The 24,170-nt window shown below is 43.6% G+C and overlaps 1 protein-coding gene across 5 annotated transcripts in view; it reads left to right on the forward strand.

Moving 5' to 3' along the window:
• Window positions 1–14,938: 14,938 nt before the first annotated feature.
• Window positions 14,939–24,170, forward strand: part of PLEKHA1 (pleckstrin homology domain containing A1) — a 46,104-nt gene continuing 36,872 nt past the window's right edge. Inside the window, exon 1 of one of the 5 annotated variants that reach the window (XM_072972042.1) lies at window positions 14,939–15,217. The gene's annotated coding sequence lies outside the window, so the exon portion shown is untranslated. Of the gene's footprint in view, window positions 15,218–15,428; window positions 15,795–24,170 lie in introns of those variants that run through there. The other 4 variants (XM_072972043.1, XM_072972044.1, XM_072972041.1 and 1 more) reach the window with 4 other exon arrangements.

Raw genomic sequence — 24,170 nt, forward strand, 5'->3', positions numbered from 1 at the left:
TCCCCGCACGAGTCAGGACCCGCCTCAGGCCCCCTGCTGGGCCCAGCCGGCTCCCCCGCCTCTGCTTCTGCTGCTCATTGTTCACTCACCTGTTAGTGCACTTACTTTCATATGTCAACATTGTGTTTTCTGTACCATCTCTTCCATTATTACACTGTTAATTCCTGGAGAACAGTGAGCATATCCGATGGATTCATGTGTCGCTGGAGTCTAGGGTGAGGTATAGAAAGAGCGCGCCTGAGCTGTGTGCTGGGCTTTGTCCTCTCTGTAGTACTGTTTTAAAAAACCTGTTTGGATGTTCTTTTTGTTGTTCTGTTTTGTAACACTATATAGCCTTCTGGTCTACTGGAAATGACTTCCCTCTCAGCCCCTTTGTTGGCTTCTGCTTGCACTTCATTCAGTGAGGCCAGTGTAAGACTAGCACCCCTTGTGTTTTTTGCCATCAGAGCTTATTCAAGACTGTCCACTTTTGAGGGGACCCTTGTCTTCACTTAGTTGTCTGTGCATCTTTCTAATTCATTCCAAGGGCTCACAGTCCTGGTGCACTGCATGACTTTTTCCTGTCTCAGCAGTTCCATGACTGACTCCAGTTCTTTTCCCTTTCCCTGCTCTCTGGCTCGCTTTGGCATTGATTTGAAAATGTATTGCTCTACAAGGACCAGCCCTAAAACTGGGGAACAGTTAAGACTGCTCACCTCGAGTCATCCACAGCTTGATGGGGGAACTGCATGCTGAGTGGAAGTACGCATGTGTCCCTGTCGTGTAGGAGCGTAGGTAAGGAGCTGACTTACTCGGCGTGGGGGTCTGGGACGGCTTTGCAGCAGAGGTGACACTTGAACTGGCCTCCAGAGAGAAGCAGACATATCAGCTAGAGAGGATAGTGATCCTGGAGCGGGAACCTGCGGAACGGGAGATGTGGCAGTTCCCTTTCTAGGAGGGGCTGTCAGAAGCAGGCAAGTTCTGTCACCTGGCGGCAAACTGTCTAGCAGGACTATTAAGTTGTTGCCTCTTAATTTCTTTTATCTAAACATTTAACAAAACAACCAGTTTTGAAATGATTTAAAACAATGTTTTGCCCATGAGGGTGTATTTTGAGTCTTAAATTCCCACAATGCCAGAAGCCTTGAGGGGGTAAATAATTCAAAAAGAGCATACAGTACTCCACCCTTTGGGAAACTCACCAGATGTTTCAGGTGGTATAGAAGCAGATTTTGTCAGACCATTTTAACCAACTTTGGTTGAGGTCCAATTTCCATACAGTAGAACACCTATTTTTAAGTGTACGGAATTTTGACATATCAATGTACTTGTGTAACCACCATCACAATCAAGAAAAATAACATTTCTCTCACCCAGAAATGGTCCCTTTGGCCTTTTCCCGGTTAATCCCACGCCAGTCCCAAGTAACCACTTTCTGTCTGCATGGATTAGTTTTGCCTGTTCTGGGGCTACACGTAAATCGATGCACATGGTACGTAATCCTGTGTGTCTGTCGTCTTTCACTTTGGCACATTTTGAAGACTCAGCTGAGTACTTCTGTTTCAGTAGCTCTTTCTCTTTGTGAGTAGTGTTCCATTGTTGGGGTAAACAGTGCTTATTATTCACCTGTTGATGGAAATTTGGGTTTCCAGTTTTGGCTGTTATGAATAAAACTGCAATGAGCAAAAAAAAAAAAAAAAAAAAAAAAGTTGCTTATCTTCTGGCTAGTATTCCACAATGTGCAATTTATTACTAGGATAAAATACACAAAGATATTATATATATAAAATATACATGTTATAATATATTATGTGTATATAAAGCACAGCATTATTTAGCACTAGTTGGAAATTACCTAATTGCCCATTCATAGAAAACTTCTCATGCAAATTATAGGACATCCATTCAGCAAAACTTGGTGAGATGGGTCTGTATTTGTGGCTGTGGGTAAAGATGTACAGGTCATGTTGCTGAATTAAAAAAATAAGTATGTAGACATATTTGTCTGTATCCCTTCCACTAAGCACAACAAAAAATCCTGAATATTATATATAAAATAAACATTAGAAAACTTCGTAAAGTGGAAAGAAGACACACTAGCTAGGGACTTCAGGAGTCAAAGAATGACATGGTAGTGAGTTCTCTGGTTTTTGCTTATTTTATTTAATTCATTAATTCATTAATTTATGTTTTTTTGCCTCATTTAGTCCAGACTGCATACTAGAGAAGCTGGAAACTCAAAAACATCAATGAGTACAGACCACATTAGAAGCCCTAAGAGAGCCTGCTCTGTCCAGCCAAAGGACCAAGAAAGGCATAGTCTAGCAAGACCGAAAACTCTTGGACAATGACCACTCCCCCTCAGCCAAACACCACAGGAAAAACTGTGGTCCCCCCTCCCGCCACTCAAGCCACTCCAGCCCCTCCCCGTCAAGGGTGTTGTCAGAGCAGGCCAAGTGGGAAGATAAGGCATGCAGGAACAAGCCCATCCTCCCCCACACTGTTGGTGCAGAACACCTGGGGAGCCTGGACTTCCGCTGTCATCTAGACATTATGAGGTACCTCTCACCCTCCTTGCTAGGGTGGTGTCAGAGGAGGTGTAGTGGGAAATTAGGACTTTCACTACTGCTTAGCAGTAACAAGGCCACCCCCCCAAATTCAGGGTCAGTGGAGGCAATGTGGGAAGCAAAATGAACACCCTTACCCCTCACAGCCAGGGTGGTGTCAGCTGAGGCTTAATGGAAAGCTGGAGCTTCCAGCCCTGCCCAGCAACAGTAAGGACATCTTCCCTCTGGTGTCACTGGAGACCAAGGGGAGAGCCTGGAATTCTACCCCTACCCTGAAGTAGCAAGGTGGCATCTTGCCACCTGCCAGAGTGATGTCACAGATGACCTGCTAAAACACGAGTTAAATATGACCCTGAATCTCATACTACTGTACCAAAGTGTCCAGGTTTCAATTCAAAATCACTCGTCATATCTACAACCAGGAAGATCTCCACATGAACGAAAACAGAAGACTGCCAGACACCAACATGCGGTGACACAGGTTTAGAATGACCTGACAAAGGTCATAAAGCTGCCATCATGAAAATGCTTCAGTAGGCCATTGCAAACCTGCTTGAAACAAATGAAAAAGAGAAATTCTCCATAAAGACAAAAAGTCTCAAAACAGATTATTCAAAGAAGGAACAAATGGCAAATTTAGACCTGAAAAATGTAATATCCAAAATTAAAACTCAATGGATGATGTTTTCATTCTACAGAAGAATGGAAAGGACAGAGAAAGAAATCCGTGACCTTAATGGTAGAAACACAGAAATTACCCAATCTGAATAAAAGAGGAAAAAATAGACTGAAAAATAAAATGAACAGCCTAAAGGACCCATAGGACTATAACAAAAAATGTGTTGTCAGAGTCCACAGGGTGAGGGTGAGGAGGCATTCAAAGAAATAATATCTAAAAGTGACTCTACTTTGGTAAAAGATATAAGCCAACAGATTCGAGAAGCTGAGTAAACCTCAAATAGGATAAACCGAAAGGAATCTATGCCAAGAAACATCATCGCTAACTTCTGAAGATGTAAGACAAAGTAAAATATCTTAAGACAGCCAGAGAGAAATGATGTATCAATTATAGGGGGAAAAAGAAAGTAAAAAAAGAGAGAGAGAAACTGCATTTGAATTACAGCAGATTTCCCATCAAAAACCATGGGAGCCAGAAGAAAGTGGCAGTGCATTTTTTTCAAGTGTGGAAAGAAGAGAATCACCAACCTGGAGTTCCATATCCACTGAAAATATCCTCCAAGTTGAGAGGGAAACTGAGATACTCTCTGATGAAGGAAAACTAAGAGAATGTATTGCTTGCAGACATACTCTAAAACATGGCTAAAGGAAGTTCTCTGAGCACAAAGAAATGATAAAAGAAGCAATCTTGGGTATCATTGCACACTAGAATAACTAAAAGTTTTAAAAATGACAATACCAAATGCTGGTGAGGATGTGGGGTTCAGGGCTTTAGCCCCAGGAGGGATACTGGCCACCTTCCTTGTGGTGTCAGCTTCTCTGAAGAGCTCAATACAGCAGCAGTAGCCTCTCTGATCACAGACAAGAAGCTGGGCAATTAGCCTACCTCACCCCCATCACTGCTCTTCACTGTGGCCTTGAGAATGCCTCTTAAAACTCAGTTAATTTCATATTCTCACTGGAGCTGGGCATTTTTAAACTTCATTTGAACTCCAAGTAGAGAACAAACCATAGAAATCCTACTGTTTCTACAGACTGGTGGCTATTAAATATTCTAACTAATAACAATAGTAATACAGTAATATTTTGAGCCCCAACACGCTAACCAACGGTGTATCACCAACTCTTCATGCATCCTAGAAGGCCCCATTTCATGCAAGTAAATTAGATAAACACATGCCATTTTTTGACATTATTCTTGGTTTCGATGAGCAAGGATTTGTTTTGCTTCTCCCATTGGGAAATTTACACATACAGGATTATGATATGAGCATGAACTGTTGTGTGTGTGTTTTATTAAGCTCAGCATTCTTCTGTCTGTTAAAACAGACACGGTTGGTGTAGCAGGAAATGCAAGGCCTTGAGTCCAGGCTTGTCCACCTCCTGGGTGTGTGAGCTCTGGTTTCCTCACCTGTAAAATGGGTGAAATGCCTGAAGGGGCTGTTGTAAGCTTTGAATGCGACAACATGCATAAAACAGGGTCTAAAACTGGGACTAAAACAGGGTCTGGCCCACATGGCAGTTTGTGACACCTCACTTGTCTGTTGGCAGAAGAGGGGATTACAAGCCTCTTCCTTCATGGCCTTAAAGAAGTGGTAAATGGCTAATGCAAAAATGTCTTGAGGGGAGAATGAGGCAATAGATAATTCGCCAGCTTGCAGGCTTGATAGATAGTTTTGGCGGGGGAGAGTAATTAGTTTTATTTGTTTATTTAACTAATTTATTTTTTTAATGGAGGCACTGGGGATTGAACCTAGGACCTCATGCATGCTAGGTATGCACTTACCACTGAGCTAAGCCCTCCCCTCCAATTGATTTTCACAAGATGTTCATGAGACCTTTAATTTAACTGAAAGTGGGTCTCAGCTTTATACTGAGAGCCTGTAGAGAAGGGTGGAGGTATTAAGAGATTTGTATGTTTTTTTTTTTCATCTGATGTTTCACTCTCCTACCCTGGGCAAGTCTTTTTTCCTATCTGGGCCTCTTTATCTACAAACGGGTTGACAGAGAGGCAAGCACTGCCTCCGAGCGAGCGCACTCGTATAAGAAAGGAGCCCACACTGTGAATGGCTTCTCAGTCAAGGCGCCTTTGCAGGTGGGTCTTTGTTCCTTGCCCGCAGGGTGTTGCTGTGACTGACGGAGCCATCTCCTAACCCACAAGCCCAGGATCAGTAGGATGGAAGCCACGCCCACCTCTCTCCAGCTCCCCACTTCCCGGGAGTCTCATTTCCCTAGCTTATTCAAGCCAGTTGCATCTTCTCTAGTGGGACAAGTGATGCCCCCCTTCCTCGGCAGGAAGTCAGGGACCCCCAAGGACACAGCCCCAGCCCAAGCTGGGAGAGCACCTGGCCTGAGCTTGACTGCTGGCTGCTCCGAGAGGGCACTTTCTCTAGTCCATGTGGCCCCAGAGCGTTTGTTCCTGTTGCTAAGATAGACCTAGATGGGCTTTTCAAGGAGCCAAATGCTGCTACTCTTCAGGAACCTGGTTACCCCGGTTACCTGGCAGGGGCATCTGTCTGCCACTAAGAGAGAGCCTTCAAGGTGACTGGTGCAGGAAAATGTTGCCAGGTGGAGAGCACTCCAATGGGGCAGAAGTGCAGAGAGTCTGTGAGGGGGTTGGCCAGGGCAGAAAACCTGTAGTGGGTAAAGGAAGGAGAAGATGCTGAAATATAAGGTGGGTCCTTCCCTTCCAGAAAGACTCCTGAGAGAGTTCAGGGGATTTTTCTAACCCATAAGTCTGATCATGTCCCTTTCTTATTTAAAACCTTTCAGTGACCCCTCTTGGTATCCCCCAAAATAAAGCCCACACCATGTGCTTGGTTTACAGGCCCTCTGTCCCCATCACTCTGCCTATGCACCCCCCCCCCAGCAGTCCTGCCCACAGGGTATCTTACCTCTGACATGCCTGTGAAGGTGTTTGGATGTGCTGGCTTCTCTCAGCAATGACTCAGGGAGCAACTTTTGTTTCAAGGAACCGCATGGGCAGGCCCGCCACTCCCTGGCTGGCCTCCTGCATCCAAAACAAACAGTCTGGCAGGCGGCATGTGGGCAGCAGAATGAAATGGGGGAGGGCATTTCAGGACAACCAGGAGAGCTTCCAGAGCAAAGCCTGTGGAATGGGGCTGAGGGGAGGGGCATGAACCTTCTCCAGCGGCAGACACAATCATGGTAGCTACTTATTGAGTACCTGCTCTGCACTAAGCCCCAGCCTCACAAACACTATGCAGCAGAGAGATCATTTAGCCAGTGAGGGATCTGAAGCTCAGAACACGCAAACAAGGGTCTCAGTCTCACAGCCAGCAAGCAGTAGATTTGAACTCGGGTCTGTCTGGCAGCAACAGCATCCCTTTGCAACAGCATCGTGGGTCAAAAAGCTTAGCTCACAGAGATGTGATCATTTCGGTCTTTGTGAAAGCAGATTTTCTAAACAATGCTGATCATCTCTCTCTGACAAAAAGCATGAATTGATGGCTTCAGAGACTGAGCTTTCTGAGTTGGGCAGTTGGTTTGCCATGCTGGACTGAACACTGGACTGGTGGCCTTATAAATGAAGGGCCAGAGAGATAGCAGAAAAAGGAATCCCACAGCAGGAAATCCAGGGAACCCCTCTCACTCAGCTTCCTGGGTAACTGTAAATGCCCCACTGGAAGTGGGGTGGCTTTCATGAGGGATCAGGACCTTGTGGCAGTTCTTTGTGTTCTGGACTGTGCCAGGACTCAGCAGCCCCTCCCCGCCAGGTCCCTCGTGGCTGGCTGGATCCCCTGATACCCTACCTAAGGGCTCCATTCTCCCAGGCTCCTGAGCCCGTCTTCAAAGGTGCTCAGCATCCAGAGCTAAGCTTGGGGCTTGGAGTGAAGGCACCTGGGGCTGCCACTGGGCGTGAGCCCTGGGCAGCTGCGTGCCATGCTCACGCCCAGTTTGTCCCACTGGACTTCCTGTCGGGCGTCCTTTGTGGCCTAGGCCCTTTCTATGCCTGGAAACCACTTTGTTTCTGCCTGCTTTCCTTCCCAAAGCCAGGATCTGCCCCCAGGTGTCCCCACCATCTCTGGCAGGGAGCCTGCCTCCCAGAAACCAGCCACAATTTCTTGACCCCACCTATCTTCAGGGCACTGTTCTAGGGACTGAGGCTAATGAGATAACTGAGACATGGTTCCTGCCCTTCAGGAAATCATGGCCCCTTGGCAGAGAGACCCTTATATTTCAAACTGGGGAACAGTGAGGTCACGGAGGAGACAGGGTCACTCCTCTCTGAAAAGTCAGAAAGATTCCCAGAGACAGTCTTGATTGATGGCTTAGTGCTTGCTTCTCAGCGTAGGCAGGTTTTATTTGTGGGAGACTAAGGGGTGGGATAGGGCAGGAGGGAAAAGCCATTCTGGGCAGAGGAAGCAACATGGAAAAACAAACAGGAGGGGAAACAATCAAAATGTCCATCTATAGGAGAATAGATAAATTGTGCTTTATTCATAAAATGAAGTATTACACAGCAATAAAAGAAAATCAGACATTATAACACACAATGACATAGGTAAATCTCACAACCACAATGTTAAGCAAATGATATTGGGCCCCAAAGAGACAGAACATAGTGTGTAATTACAATGACATGAAGTTTAAGGACAGGCAGAACTAATCGATGGTGGTAGAAATGAAGCAGTGGTTACCGCTGGCTGTCACAGGAAGCCCTCTGGGGTGTTAGGAGTGTATCTTGATGTGGATGTTGGTTACACACTGTATTGGCCTTAATGTTTAAGAGTTGTAGACTGTACTGTATGCCTTAGCTCAGGTTGGTATAACAACACCATGGGCTGGGTGGCTTAGACAGAAATTTATTTCTCACAGTTCTGGATGCTGGAAGTCCAAGATCAAGGTGCTTTCTGGCTGATTCAGTTCTTGGTGAGGGCTCTCTACCTGACTTGCTGATGGTCACCTTCTCGCTGAGTCTTGACATTCTGGGGAGGTGAACTCTGATGTCTCTTCTCATACGGACACTAATGCTATTGGATCAGGGCCTCACCCATATGACCTCATTTAACCTTAATTACCTCCATTTTTTAAGCTCTATCTCCAAATATAGTCACATTGGGGGTGGAGCTTCAACATATAACTTGGAGGGACACATTCAGCCCATAACACTATACTTAAGTTATATTTCAAAAGGAAACAAAATAAAAGAAGAAGAAAGAAAGAACACTAATGTCAATTCCTCGTTGCCAGAGATTCTGATTCATTTGGTCTGGGATGGGATCTTGTCCTAAGAATTTTTTTAAATCACTCCCAGTGATCCCAACATGCATCAAGTTTTGAGACCCACTAGAGTACTTCCTCTTGAAGACCTTCTCTCTCTGAGGTTCTAGGACTTGAATCTGGCAGGAGAAACCAGCTGCTAGGCTTATCCTGGAATGCACAGACTGCAGTGCTGGATAAGAAAATCGGAGCAAAGCTCTCTTTTATCTGGAGGAAGTCTTGCATGAATTGCTGGTGCAGAGACGGCTGCTGAAGCCTCCAGCCTGGGGGCAGTCTGGCCCTCTCACCACGTGACTGTGCAGACTTCTCAGGACCAGCCCCCGCGTGCACACCTGCATGGGCTGCTCTTGGCAGGGGCCCAGGCTTGGCATCCCTTTTCAGCTTCTCGAAAGCCCTGCTGAGGAGGCAGGAAAGCTGTGATTCGAATAAGCCACAGTGGGACTAGGACCAGGCGAATAATTGTGAATGGGATTCATGCTTGAGACTTCTGGTTCTCACAGCTGCGGATGGGGGGTGGTGGAGGGGGATCACCATGGGAATTCTGAGTATTGTTCAGGGCTGACTGCAGCTTCCATTGTTGGGCTCTGATTACAGCTTTGTTTCACCATAAAGTACAGTTATTAAATGCCAGCCAGGAACAAAGATGTATTTACTTGCCAGGGGGTTGGGGAAGGCAAGCTATTTTTAGAGCTGTCCTGCCACTAAGTCTGCTAATGGGGGAGGGGCTGATGGGGGTGGGGTGGGGGACACCTTCCAGCTTTTAGGTGAAATGTTTCTGAAGGAGCAAAGATAATTGAAAATGGTGAAGAAGCCATCGCAATCCTGCTCTAATCCACCTAAGTCAGTGTGTTTCTATTTATTTATTTTTGTGTCCAGGGGAAGGGGCATGGTGGAGGGCACTTGGGAAAGCAAACTGAAGTCCCCCTGTATTAGTCAGAGATCTCCAGAGAAACAGACTAATAGGAGATAGATAGATAATATATAGATAGATAGGAAGGAGATTTATTACAGGAAATGTCTTACACGGTTATGGATGCTGAGAAGCCTCACTACCGGCTCTCTACAAGCTGGAGAATCAGGAGCCAGTGGTGTCGTTCAGTCTAAGTCCTAGGGCCTGAGGATCAAGGGGTCAATATTTGAGGGCAGGTGAAGATGGGTGTCTCAGCTCAAGCAGAGAGAGTGAATTTACCCTACCCTTGCCTTTTTCTTCTATTCAGGCCTTAAATGAATCGGACGGTGTCAACCCACATTAGGGAGGGTGATCTTCTTTACTCAGTCTACCAACTCAAATGTTAATCTCTTCCAGAGATACCCTCATAGACACGCCCAGAAATAATGTTTTACCAGCATCTTGGCATCCCTTAACCCACTCAGTTGAAACATACAATTAGCCCCAAGACTGGCATCCTGGGTCCTTCCAAATCCGGCCCATCTTATTTCCCCAGCACCGTATCCACATGGCCCTGCTCCCAGCCATACCAAATTCCCCAAGGTCCTAGACAGCAATGAAGACTTCTCTCCCAGTCACCTGGATATGGGTGAGGTCCACAGCAGGTGAAAATAACTCTAGAACTGACTGCCTGCCCAGGTGAGAGACTCTGAGACTGTGTCACCCACCTTGCTCAGGTGGGCTCAGGAATTGAGCTAAACGAGGTGATACAATTACTGACGCGGATGGAAGCATTAATATGTGCCAGGCACTTGGCTAAGAGCTTTACATACGCATTGTTTTATTTACGACTCATGATGAGGCTGTGAAGTATTACGGGGAGTGTCGACTCCATTTTACAGATGAGGACATGTGGAGGCTCAGAGAAACATGGTAGCAAGCCCCCGGTCACAGCTGGTCAGCTCAGGTGGACTCCAGAGACCGGGCTCCTTGCTTGTCTTTCCAGGGTCAGCTGGTGGAAGCTGTGACTTCTGCTTCCCTTCCCCTGGGGGTCCCGGCCTGGCACGCAGTCAGCCTCCCAAACACTTGAGGCATTGGTTCTTGTTGACGGTAAAGAAACTCTTCTGATGACAAGCAAGACGGATGAGAGAAAGCAGTGGCTTTTGACTCGAGGAGGAGCTTGGTTGGCGTCAGATGGGTGAGTTGCAGGGGTCTGAGGAGGAATTCCCACAGGCCCAGGGGCTTGTAAAGCCCAAGACAGGCTCATTCCCAGATCCTCTCCCAGCTTCGTCTGGAAAGAGCCCTTCACTTTCTAGAATATTCCCAACTTTGATGTGGTAATTAGCTACCTGAGCAAGCACCTGGCCTTCAGAATAAACTTCCTTTTCAAGTTTTCATGCCACTCTGAAGCAAGAGTCCACGTGTTTGAGTGACAGCAGGCATTGTGTGCTCCACAACATCAGGGCTTTACCACATCCCGCACCTGCCACGTGTGGTCAGGATGATTAATGCATGACCTCCCTGGGGAATCTGACGGGGCTGGAACCTTACCAGAGCCCAGGGGTCACAGGGGTTGCCAGGGACCTGTATGTAGGGCTCCTGTGGCATCAGGCTCCCCCTCTGTTGCCTGATTGTCCGGAGGCAGGAAAGACCTGGTCCTGCTCTCTAAAAATCTTGGAGGCAATCCTCTCCCCTGACCTGCAATTTTTTTTTTTTTTTGCCTTTGTGAACCTGGGATTTGAGTTGGTTGCTGACCTGTCTGGAAATCCTGTTCCTGCACCTCAGTAAGCATGATATACAGACAGTCCCTCACAGCTCCTCCCTGAGGGGGATTGTGTTCCAGGCCTGGGACGCAAGAATTAGCTCCAGAAGGAGAATCAGTCACCTGAACTGTATTCTGGGCAGGTCACCTAATCCCGTCCCATCCAGGGTGATGACTGAGAATCATCCTTCCAATGGCTTGGCTGAGGCCAGGTAGGGCCAGGAGGGCCCGTCTGTCTTCTGACTCCTCAACCACAAAGGAAACCACACTGACTCCCTTCCCAGCATGTGGGTTTCATCTTTACATTGAAATATAGGGAAGAGCTGTCTTTAACTCTCTGCTACCCAGTTTCTGGAGGGGACAGGAAGGGAAAAAGGTGGATTTAGAGAGTGTTCGATTCATGGTTTTGTGTGTGTGTGAGTGACTATACCTTAATTTTACTTATTCATTTATTTATTGAAGTACAGTCAATTACAATGTGTCACTTTCTGGTGTACAGCCCAATGTCCCAGTCATGCATATACATACATATATTTGTTTTCATATTTTTTTCATTAAAGGTTATTACAAGATATTGAACATAGTTCCCTGTGCTATGCAGAAGAAACTTTTTTAAAATCTATTTTTATATATAGTGGTTAACATTTGTAAATCTCAAACTGCCAAATTCATCCTTTCCCATTCGCTTTTCCTGATAACCTGTCCTTTTTTTTTTTTTTTTTGATTCCACAATTCATATTTGATTCTTGTTCTCTCTTGGTTCTGATTTCTAGTAAAAATGGGAGTTTACTTCTGGAGTTGCTCCTTCTGTTAACTTCTGATTCTGACTATGTCCATAAAGGGAGGTGGTGGCATTTATCACTCAACAAATATTTCTGTTCTAGGCACTGAGGATACAGTGAGGAACAAGACAGATAAAATTCCATGGGTGTGGAGGTTACATTCTAGTGTGACATGCAGAGAATAGACAAAGATAAACAAGTAAAATATATAATGTGTAGGAACGTGATCACTACTAAGAAGAAAATGATAAAGCAGAAAAAAAAAGCAGGAAAGGAGTTAGGAAGTGTCTGCGAGTGGAGGGAAAGTCAAATGTGAGAGAGGCAACAAGTGCTCAGTCATTTTCTGCGTGACTTCAGGTCAGTCTCCTGACTTCTCTTCACTGCTCTATTTGGTGTTGTAGGAGGAGCTAATGCCTGTCTGGAGGACCCAGTGCCCAGCATGTCAGCATTTGGAAAGGGCTCAATAAATTTTTTTGATCGAAACATCCAAGTGCTTTATACGTGCAAGGCAGGATAATGACGATGACAACGATGTTTTAAAGGTAAACTGTGGATTCTTGTATGCAGACTCCTCCCCTCTCTTTTCTTCAGATGACAAGAAATCCATGGAATATTCCAGCATTCCTCAGCACCGTCTGTGGGACCTGAATGTTCTTGGTTTGCTCCCAGACTGTAATTTCAACAAGGGAATATTCCACATACTTTTTTTTTTAAAATAACACTGAAAGTACCGTTATGTAATAAACCTCTCCATCCAAAAAAAAGGCTGGAGGAAAAGCAGAGAGTGTTTTTTTGTTTTGTTTTCTTTTTTCTGTTTTTCTTTCTTTTTTTTTTTTGTCATTGTGTTTATTGGCTGGTTATACTGCAAACTCAGAGTAGCCCTGGGCTTACCTTGCTGTGTGTCTTTGGGCAATTGAGTCACTTCTCTGGCTTTCTTCATTGTAAATGTGACTCTCAAATGTCAAGCAACCTTTGGGGCTTGTTAGGCAAAAACAGCAAAAGAATAATTTAAAACCTCTCAGTCAATAATGTCCACTGTTAATAGGAATCAAGAGAAAGATTCCCTCGGGTTCCCATCTGGAGGGAACAAGAGGCTCTCCGCTTCAGTGGTCTGTCTGATTGGTGAGCTAGGGTTTTCACATCAAATACAAAAGGTTAAGTGTGAATTTGAATTTCAGATAAACCAAGAATCTTTTTTTTTAAATTTAAATATGTCCCAAATATCCTGTCTAGAATCTTCTAGTATTCTGAAGCTGGAGATCCTTCCAGATCTTTTAGACAGGGAAGACTAGCTTAAATGTCTAGAGAGATCAGGCAGGTGACATCTGGGCTCTTATGGGAAATCTCCCTATTTTTAAACCTAAGCCACACATCCAGTTAAAAATAAAACCCACTGTGTGGACAAAAGGAAACAGCTCTGGCCAGTTTATAAACTATGATGAGGCCAAATCCTTTCAACCATTGTAAAAATGAGGAAATGAGGCCTGGAGAGGACAGGTGGCAGCAAGACTATACAGCTAAGGTTTCTCAAAAGATAACAGAACAACCATCTTGGAAATGTTGAAGACAAGTAGCCTGGAAAATCCAGGACAAGAGCATTCCATGCAGTCTGGAGAGTGTTTTCTCCTCTACCAGCTTATCAGACTCTGAGAACATTCCATATGTGAGCGTCTGAGGTCACTGAGCATCAGAAAGGCAAAGTGTCACTCTCTGCCTAAGATCACACAGGTAGGTCTCCACAGGTAAGTTCAGGGGTGTTTTTCACTCCACCTCTGATTTGGATGAGATAGTATCTAAGCTTCCTTTAGGATCTAAAAGAGGAAAACTTCAAATCTGATTTTCTGCCTCATAAACAGAAGTCTGAAGTAAGGATACCGGCCTGAGTGCTGAGCCTTTTAACTCATTTCACAAACAAAGAAGGGGTAAAGTAGTCAGGGTTCCAGCCATGTCACCAGGCCTCATTGGCATTTACCTTGTATTTTCTGTCCTAGTAGCTGTACACGTACAGCTCGTCCTACTGCTGGACATTGATTTGTCTTCTGTATATCTTCGCCTAGGAAGGATGTTCTGAAAGCTGTTGATAAAGATTTTGAAGGGGGAAGGATGTGATCTAAGGCTGTGCAGGGGAAGGAAAGGAAGGAGGACACAAAAGGAACAAATATTTATTGAGGGCCTAGTGTGTGCCGTGCTTTGTGAAAGGCGTGGCATATAATCCTTTCGCAGCTCTCTTTTTGCAGGTTTCAGCTCAGAAATTACTTACTCAGAGAGTCTTCCCTGACTACCCTCTCTAAAGAGCCCCCCACCCCTCTAATCTCTTTAACTTGCTTAGTTTCTCTGTTGCATTAAAATCTGTATTTATCTTGCTTATTTAAAGACTAGCTCCCCCTACAGACTGCACTCTCCATGAGGACAGGACGGTGTCTGTCTTGTTCTCAAGTGTATGCCTAGTGCCTCTTACGGGACTTGGCATAGTAGGTGCTCAACAAACATGTTAAATATTTATGATAATACATATTTATGTTCCAGCCTTTCGACTAATTGAATTTCGACTAATCATTCTCTAAGTTTCTCTAAGCTCCCTGTGCTACTCAGTAGGAGGTGGAGCTACAGTTCTAGGGAGAGAGAAATTGTTAGGAGCAAAGAATTGGTGCGAAGAGATGTAAGGCGTTTTTCCTCCAGGTCACACAGCAGCCCGTGCATTTATGCTTCCTGTACTGATTATGGGGCAGCTTGCAAACAAATTATCTGCAAACGAAGGAAGCCTATTTTTAAAGATCCCTGCGCCTAGAAGCTCTAGGTGGTGACACAAGAGAACCCTGAGTTCCTCCCCGAAACCAAGCCCCGGGGTTCTCGAAAACTACGAATCCCAGGATGCACCGCAGCGCAAGGGCCCAGAGCTCTGCGCGCGCCCCTCCCCGACGCACCCGAGGTTGCCTCCCTTGGAACCAGGAAGACCTCGGGAACCGGCCCGTCACGCCTCCAGGACCCGCGCGAGGCCTGCCGGGACTTGTAGTCTCCGCGGGCTGGGAGTGCCCGCTCCGGAATCTCGGCGACCGTCTGAGGGCTGAGGCGGCGCGGGTACGCGTGCGCAGTGCGCGGGCGGGCCGTCGTGGGCGCCGCTCCGGGCAGCTCGGTGCTTGTGGGACCCGGGGCCGCGGCGGCGCGGGTGCTCCCGGCTGAGGGCTGCGGGGAAGTTCGGCGTGAGAAGCGCCGCCGCGCCGGGGCGGGGTGAGCGGGGCCGAGCTCCAGGAGCGCGGCGCCGGCTGAGACGAGCTGGGAGGCGGCCGCGCGTCCGCCGAGGGGCCGGCGGGCGCTGGTGAGTGCCGGGCGGCGGGTGGCGGGCGGCGCAGGGTCCCGGCTGCGTCCTCGCCGCCCCTCTCCTCGCGGGGCCGCCCGCGCGGCTGTACCTGGGCGAGGCCGCAGGGCTGGCTCACCTGCGCGCTGCGGCTCCGGCGGCGGGAGGGGCGGCGTCCTCTTCCCGCGGCTCCTTCCTTTATTGTTTTCCTGACCTCGGCCCTCGGCGGCGTCCGGCCGAGGAGGGTGGGGAGCCCGGCGGCGGTCGTCGTCGCCGAGGAGCAATTGGGTCGGTGGCTCTGCTCAGAAGGACGGTCGTGCCCTCCTCCCGGACGCCCGCGCCGGCCAGCTGTCCGGGGATTCCCGGCCGCCGACGCCTGTCGGAGTGGCTCGACTTCTGGGCTGTGCCCCCGGGGGCTCCACTGCCTGGGGCATCGTTCTCTGTCGTTTTATTGCGCTTTCACTTTAGGACTCGCCGAGTCAGAAGTCGGCGCCGCCCTGTGCCGGAGCATCACGCAGGGTTAGTGCTTTACCCTCGCACCGTAGTGGTGCAGACGACCAGTGCCAGAGTTGGAAGTGACTTATCCAGGGTCACGCAGGTAGGACCAAGGAGGGGACCAGAACCCAGGTCTTTAAGCATAGAGGCCAGCTGCCTGTCGCACCGCTTTGGGGCCGTTTTGAGTGGTATGTGGTTTATTTCAGATGCTTTCTGTTGACCCTCCTGGATAGACCATCAGAGGGGAAAGTTGTCAATGAAAGTCGTGTTTACTACCTTTGGTAGAATTCTAGTTATGCTGCGCCCCAAAGTGGAGCATCTGCCCTCGGCTGGGCACGTAAATAACGAAACTCGATCTGTCTGTTTGGGGGCAGGTCCAGAAGGAGGTTATAGAAGAAATACTCAGGCAATTTGTGCCCTTTTCCTCTCCTGTTTCACCTTCGAGGCCTATAATGTTTGTTTTCTTATTTCACGATTGATAGTTGTCTGTTTTGGTAGGATTTTCTTTGCTTTAATGAAGTCATTGACCTTTTTTGAATTAGTTTTCTAAGTAGAAAGTCTTATTTCCTGTGTGCTCAATGACTGGAACCAATAGCGCACTATGAGGTTATACTGTTGTCTTTTTAGCTTAGAACTACTGAGCAGCCTGCTTTATTTCCCCCGCAAGCGCTCAGCTTTCATGCTCTCTATGTTAGTTTAATGCCATTGAACCACTTTACAGCAAACTTTGAGCAAGCGTTATATGATTCAGAGAGAAACTTGAGAAAAATCATTTTGTAAAACTGTTTTTCTTCACAATCTAAATAACTTGAAGAGCTGTTATTTGAAAAATAGTAAGAGTCTTTCTGACTAAAATGCCTATTACTTTTCTTACTGTAAGATTTCCGTATTAACACATTTGTGGCAAAAATATTTCCTCAAATAGAGTTTGTTTAGTAGTCCTTATCTTGGCCATGTCTTCCCAGGGGAAGTGACATTTTGGTATACTTGTATGTTTGAAGAAGAATATTTAAGCTTAGCAGAATTTGAGTTAATAATTTATTTTATAGTGCTGTAAACCCTATAGTGTATCCATTGACAGGATTCTCTTGAAGAGTAAACCTGTATCAACGGATGTGACTGAATTTGTCCTTTGTGGTAAGCAGTGCGTAACATTTGTGACATTAAGGAATTGTGGTTTATATGTATTGAAACTGCTTCCTACCTCACTTTAACTTGTTAATTAGTATTTTTATTGTTGCTTTGGGAGGGGGAAAGTAGCAGGTTTGTATCCCTCCCTCCTAAGTTTTAGCAGTGTAGCAAAATAGGAAAGAGGTGGTGTGTAAATTTGTGTTTGTCGTGGGCTAGGAGAGACAGTAAAACAGGATAAGTGTACAATTGTTAGGAAACTGCCATGAGTTCATAAGCCGGAAGGACCTTTTTAGAATTGTTTAAGGACATTAAGAATAGCATTGGGTTATTTTCTTTAAAAAGTCACTGGGCAATACTCGAATGCTGGTTGTTAAAATATAGGGTATGATGATATTGAAGACTCCTGGAAAATACTTGGGAAAGATGGAAATATTTTATCTTTCCCTGGGGCTTTTTCTCTAAAAACTTTTAATACAGCTTAAAAAAGAGACACTTTTACTTAAATTAAGCTTGAAAGTTCATATAGTCCCACTGTGAAACCCACAGTTGCTTCTGTTGATGATAACTTGTAACCCAGAATGAAATCTATGAAGTAATTTATTAATGAAGTATAGTAAAAGTCGAGCTTTGATACTGAAATGTTGATGTTAAATAATTATTCTCGTTCTTGTTTAAATAACTGTCATTTAAGAATGAGGATGATAGTTTTCTGAATAGAATGGAGTAATTATTCAGAAGTGACAATAGTTACTCACACTCCACCTTTATTAGAGAATTTCAAGTTCTGTAGTAGTCACTTCCTGAGCTGCGAGCTGAGGTATGATATACAAATACTACTTTTTCACATGAGTTAAAGCATTTTACTTTTGATAACATAAAAATTTGATTTAACATTTTAAGATGATTCTCTCATTAGATCTGCAATGATACAGTAAAATGGCTTTAGTAGGAGATAAATACTAAAATTTAATTTTAATTCTTTTGACCGTTTGTAAGTACACAGCATTTGGAAATTTATTGACAGATGTCAGAAAGGAGTTCTTAGGGCAGAAACTTTCTTTAGATGCTTGTCTATAATGCTTAATTATTTTTAGAAACATAAATGTATGGGATTTTTTAATTTAAAAATAAAAATTCCTGTTGGTGTTTGTTGGAACAATAGGATTTTGTAATGCTTAATAAGTAACATTAAACCATTTGAACTCTGAGTAATATTTTTTTCCTAGTAGTTGCTGTGTGATAAAGAACATGAAAGTTTGTAATTCCTAGAAGATATTTAAGCAAACATGTGTTTGCTGTTTATTTTGGTAAGCCTTTGGTTAGTTGAATGGCTTTGATTCAGGAAGATGATATTTTGAGGATTTTATATCATAAGCATTCTTTGAACTGGAATTTCTGTTCAATGTAAAGGAAAATTAAAGTCATTTTGGATATTTTTTAACACTTAAATAAGTCTTTAGAGTCTTAAAAATATTGCAGTCTCAAATGCTGTTTCCTGCACGGAACCTTTATCAAAGTTGTCAGTCTGATAGTTTTATTCTTCAAAACGTTGTGGTCTTATTCCTTTAGGCAGGCTAGCCTTTAATAGCTTAGCCATTGAAATCTGGATTCTGGATTCAATTTAACCTCTTGAAGAAAAGACAATCACAGGCACGCAGAATTGGAAGAGATCTCAGAGAGCTTCTAGTGTAGCATCTTACTGAGTACAGCAAAGCCCCCATGGGAATTTCCATGTCAGGTGTTCCTTCTCATCACCAAGGGCAGTAATGCTGTTCCGTATGTCATCAGGTTATTGAGCAGTCTGAGCTTGGTGAGAACAAACATAAGACAGTTATATTTTTCAAAATTGATCTTCTCTCTCCCTACTACCTCATGACTTCATGGGCAAACGGTAGCTTTTCTAACATTTACAGCTATCAAAATCTCAAGTCTAATCTATTTCAGTTTAAACCTTCAATCTCCTATTAAAGCTCCTCTCCTCTCTTACCCCAATATCTAGCTACTTATTCCCTGAAGCCTTGGAGTGGGGAGGGTTTGTGGTCTGCTCTCTGAGTACCTCTTTCTCTTCCGTCTTTGGGGACTTATTTGGACAGGGACTAGTCAGAAGAAAAATGGAAAAGGGCAAGTATTTCTTACCTGGTGTTATTAAAGCCCTCTCTAGATTAAGAATGGCAAGCTGTTAATGTCTTTTGGTAGGCTTCCAAACTGAATTTTTGGTGAGACCTTGCAGGGAGACTCCCCACTGCACAGTTCCTGGATATAAAATTCACTGTAGGTAAACCTTACAAACCTACAGCCCCACCTCCTTGTTCCTATCCTGTCAGTGTACCTGTTGGTTCCTGTGAGTGTTTGTGGGTAACGTGGGTTTCTCTCTGCAGCCAGATTTTTTGATAACAGCAAGACAGCTTAAGTCCAGCTACCTTCTGTACTTTCCACTTAACCCGCTGGAAACTTACTTCCTTTTGATGCCAAATGGTGGCCTGTAGGCTGCTTAGGTCTGCCCCCTTTTTGTGCCTTGCCATTTCTGATTAATTCTCCTTGTCCCCCTGCTCAGATAGGCACGGGGTCAGTCACTCAGTCTATTTCATAAGCAGACTTCGAACTGGAGAATGAGATGACAATCTCTCCTTCTTGTAGGCACTTCTGATCTTGGTGAATGATTCTCTTGGGGCCCCCACCACTGTTTTGGGGTGAATATCCCCTTCCTTTCCCTGGGTTCTGTCTGATCACTTGGAAGACTATTCGTTTCTTCCTTCTCTTCTGTCATCTTGCCTGTATAGAGTGGAGTGATGGTTAGCATTGGTTAGGGTGCCAGAGCCCTGAGCTCTGTGTGTGTGGGGATCGTCGGTGCCAGATTTCACAGATATTTGATCTTTGATGTCTGTAGATCCTCATCTTTGAGTTTGTCAGCAACTTAGGGACAAGACTAGTCCCACTCAATATCTAATCATTAAATAATAGTGAAGTCCTGTGGATCTAATGAAGTTTCACCGTGCAGAATTTATTGTTTCTTTTTCTTTTCTTTGTCTGTTTCTGATTTTTGTTTTGTTTTTATTTTTTGACTTCATGGTTCCTGACTGATCAAGTGTTGACTGAATATGTTAATTTATGAATGTTTGTATGATCTAACTACCCCTTAGAGTACCAGGGAAGCTGAAGGACAGATTTTGTGGAGGTTTTAATAATACAATTTTATCTGTTCTTGCCTCATACTAGTTTTACTAAATATGTAAATCCAAACAGAAATATAGTATTTGAACCTTTTTCCTTCCGTCATCTAAAGCCAGTCAGTTAAATCTGCTGAATGATTTCTTATCACATGAGGAGAAAGCAACTTTCTGTCTGGAAACTTAAATGTTAATATTTGATGCAATAATTATGGATTTCTTCATATTTCATTCAACAGATAGTTACTGAGTCCCTTCCATGTTCCAGCTACTGTTTTAGACATTGGAGAAACAGTGGTAAATAGAAACAAAAAACCTGCTTTCCTGGAGCTTACGTTCCAGTGTAGGGAGACAGACAGAGATAGGTAAATAAGTAAACGATATTGTTTGTTAGCAATAAACGGTAAGGAAATGAATAAAGCAGGGGAGGGGAGAGGGGAATTGGCAGGACAGTTTGGAGCATTTGCATTTTAGATATGATGTCAAGAAGGATTTAGATATGATGTCACTGAGAAAGTGGCATTTGAATTAAAAGGTTTTGTTGAGTGGGGAGTTTGTCTAGGGCAGTAGGAGTCCAGGGGCCAGATAAGTAAGCGAGGGGAGGACTGGGACAGGATGAGGGGGTGTAGGTAGAGCCTGTGTATCTTTGCAACAGCTTTGGTTTTTACTTTGAATGAGATGGGATTGCATTAAAACAATGGTTCTTAACCTTGGCTGAATATGGGAATTACTTGGGGAGCTTTAAAAATGTACTGATGCTTAGATCCCATCTCCAGAATTTCTGATTTAATTGGTCTAGGGGTATCAGTTTAGACATCAGGATTTTCAGAAATTCCCAGGTAATTCTAATAGGCAGCCAGAGTTCTTCAGCTTTGAGTTTTGAGCGGAATAACACGATATAGTATTGAGGAGCGTGAGCTTTAGAGCCAGATTCCCCTGGTTTGAATCCTGGCTTTGCCACTTCTTAATCATGTGAGCCTTCATTTTCTCATCTGTAAAATTGTTATAGGGATTAAATTAATATTTAAATTTTCAGAATAGTGCTTGGCAAGTAATAATATGTGTAGTGTTTTTTGGATAAACACTTGAATATATAGTTAATGAATATGTGTCTGATAAGCTGTGTTGAGAATAGAGGGAAGGGGGCAAGGAAGCCCTTGCAGTAATCCAGCTGAGAGGTGATGTTGGCTTGGACCATTGGCAAATGGTGAGAAGTGGTGGGATTCTGGGTATATTTAGGAGATAGATCCAGTAGGATTTGTTGATGCATTGAACATGACATAAGTGAAAGAAGGCTTGATCAAGTGTGACTCCAAGATATTTTGCCTGAACAGCTGGGAGAAGGGAGTGGCTTTTTACTGAGATGGGGAGGACAGAGAGGAACAGATTGCTGAGGGGGTGTATCTGGAGTTCAGTTTAAATATGAGATGCCTGTTAGATAAGTAAGTAGATCTGCAGCATGGGTGGTTGTGTACACGAGTCTGGAGTTCGGCAGAGTGTCCGGGGCTGGAGATAGCAATTTGGAAGTCATCGGTATTTAGACCCATGTGAATGAGTGAGCTCACCAGGAGACTGAGTGTGTATAAAGAAGAGGTCTGTGGACTATCCCCTGGGACACTACAGCATTCACAGGTCTGGGAGACGAAAATGTTTTTTAAGGTTTCTGATGTGGTCTAGAATGAAAAGACAAAAGACAAGTGAAATTCTTTTTTTTAAACAGCTTTATTGAGGTATAATTCACCGTTTAAAGTGTACAATTCGGGATTTTTAGTATATTGGCAGAATTGTACAACTATTACCACAGTCAATTTTGGAGTATTTTTATCACCTTAAAAACAAACCTTGTACCCTCCCATCACTAGACAACTCTTCATTCCCCCTCGTACCCCATACTCCTAGGCAACTACTTACCTACTTTCTGTCTTTATGGATTTGCTCATTCTGGGTATTTCATACCAGTGGAATCATGTGATGTGTGGTCTATTTAGAGAGGAGTGATACCCATTAGTACCTAGCTTCTAGATTCCTTAGGTACTTAATCATCTGGCAAAGGTGGGGGCTAAAAGATCCCTCCATTGTAAAGATACATTTTCCTCTTTGTGATTAGATAGGAACACCGTGGGGTGATAATTTTGAGATTGTATGATCTAACAACCGCTTTTCTCATGATATTAGTGTTCATTGAATACTCTTGCTTAAATCAGTGATTATACTGGAATTGCAAAGTGATGTTTTTCTATTACTAACATATTTTCAAAGATCCTGAATTCATACTACCTCTAATTCAGATGTATTGTGTAGAATTTTTCCTTTTGTATTTGTACATCTTTCCTTTTACTGTGGAAATCTAGGTTCATAATAACAAATAAAATTTGTTTTATTAGTTTTGTTTTTAAATAGTCATAGATAGCATCAATATGTTTACATTATCCTATGATGCATGTGAAGTTCTATCATATAAATAGTTTCAGAATTACAATACCAAGTAGGATTGCTGGATCACAGGATAAATGCATATGTGATTTTGTTAAACAGTGACAAATTCACCTCAGTAGGTGTACCATTTTGCATTCTCACCAGCAAATGTAAGAGTCCCTATTTTCTTACAGCCTTACCAATATAGTGTATTGTCAAACTTTAAAATTTTTGCCAGTCTCATAGATGAGAAATTGTACCTCTGTGTGGCATAGATTTTAAAAAAAAGATTTTCTGTTATGAAGAATTGTGAACATCCACAAAAGTAGACAGAACTGTATAACTACAGTATCCATCATTTAGCTCCAACAACTGTCAACCCTGGCCATCTCTCCTTCATCCATTCCCTCCTTCCCAGTTATTCAGGTAACATTTTATCTTTGTGTCAGTAAATATCTCTAAATAATAAGGGTGCATTTTCTTGGTAACATAACCACAATACCATCGTCATACTGAAAATACATATCTAGTTTCTTAGTATCATGAGGCAGTATTCAAATTTCCAGTCTCCTTAGATGAATCAGTGTTGTTTTTAACAAGATTTAAAAAGTGGTTCACATGTTGTGATTGTCTTTTTAAGTCTTTTAATTTATCGATTCTTCCAGTTTCTTTCCCCTTACTCCCTTGGAGTTTATTTTTGAAGAAAGCGTGCTGTTTGTCCTGAGAAATTTCTTATAGTTTGGATTTTGCTATTTGAATCTCTGTGATAGAGTTTAATATGTCCTTCCTCTGTCTTTATTTCCTATAAATTTGTAGTTGGGTCTAGAGCCTTGGTCAGATTCAGGTATTTTTATGCCTTTTTTTTTTCGTGAATGTCTTATACGTGGTGTGAATTCTAGGAGGTACGTAAGGTCTGGTTGCCTTTTTTGTGACAGTGGTAGCAATGCCTACTTATCTCTGTATGTTATTTTGGGATTTTCTTGTTATGAGTGAAGTTGAGCATCTCTTTATATGTTTAAGGATCATTTTTGTATTGTGTTCTGTAGAATGTCTTTTAATGTCTTTGGACCATTTTTCTATTGAACTTTTGATATATTTTCCTTGACATTTTTTGCAAACTCTTCTAAGTGTTAGGGAGATGAGCTGCGAGTATTGTGATATAAGCTGCAAGTATTTTCTGCTGGTTTTAACTTGATCAGGCTTTTGCCATGCAAAATTTTTTTTAAAGTTATTTATAGTCAAATATTTCAATGAATTTTTTTCATTGCCTCTGGATTTTTAAAAACTTTCTGGAGTTTAAATTACATACAATAAAATGTATTCAAGTTTGCAATTTGATGAGTTTTGACCATACTGTTGCACTTAGTAGTGGTTCCTTTATATTATAGAGTGCTGTTCCATAGTATAGACATACTACATTTTATTGATCTATTCACCTTTTGATGGACATTTGGATTGTTTCTAGATTGGGGCTATTATGAGTAAAACTGCTCTAATTATTTGTGAATTAGTCTTTGCATGCATATATGTTCTCATTTCTCTTGAGCAAATAGTTAGGAATGGGATGGCTAGGTCATAGGATAGATGCATGTTTGGTTTTATTGCCAGAACTTTTCCCATAGTGATTGTACCATTTTATATTCCCATCAACAGTACATAAATTCTGGATGCACCACATCTTCGACAACATTTTGTATTGTCAGTCTGTTTTAATTTTAGACATTCTGGTGAGTGTTGATGGCATCTTTTTTTTTTTTAATTCAGCA

Source organism: Vicugna pacos, chromosome 11, assembly GCF_048564905.1.
Source record: "Vicugna pacos chromosome 11, VicPac4, whole genome shotgun sequence".
NCBI lineage: Eukaryota > Metazoa > Chordata > Mammalia > Artiodactyla > Camelidae > Vicugna > Vicugna pacos.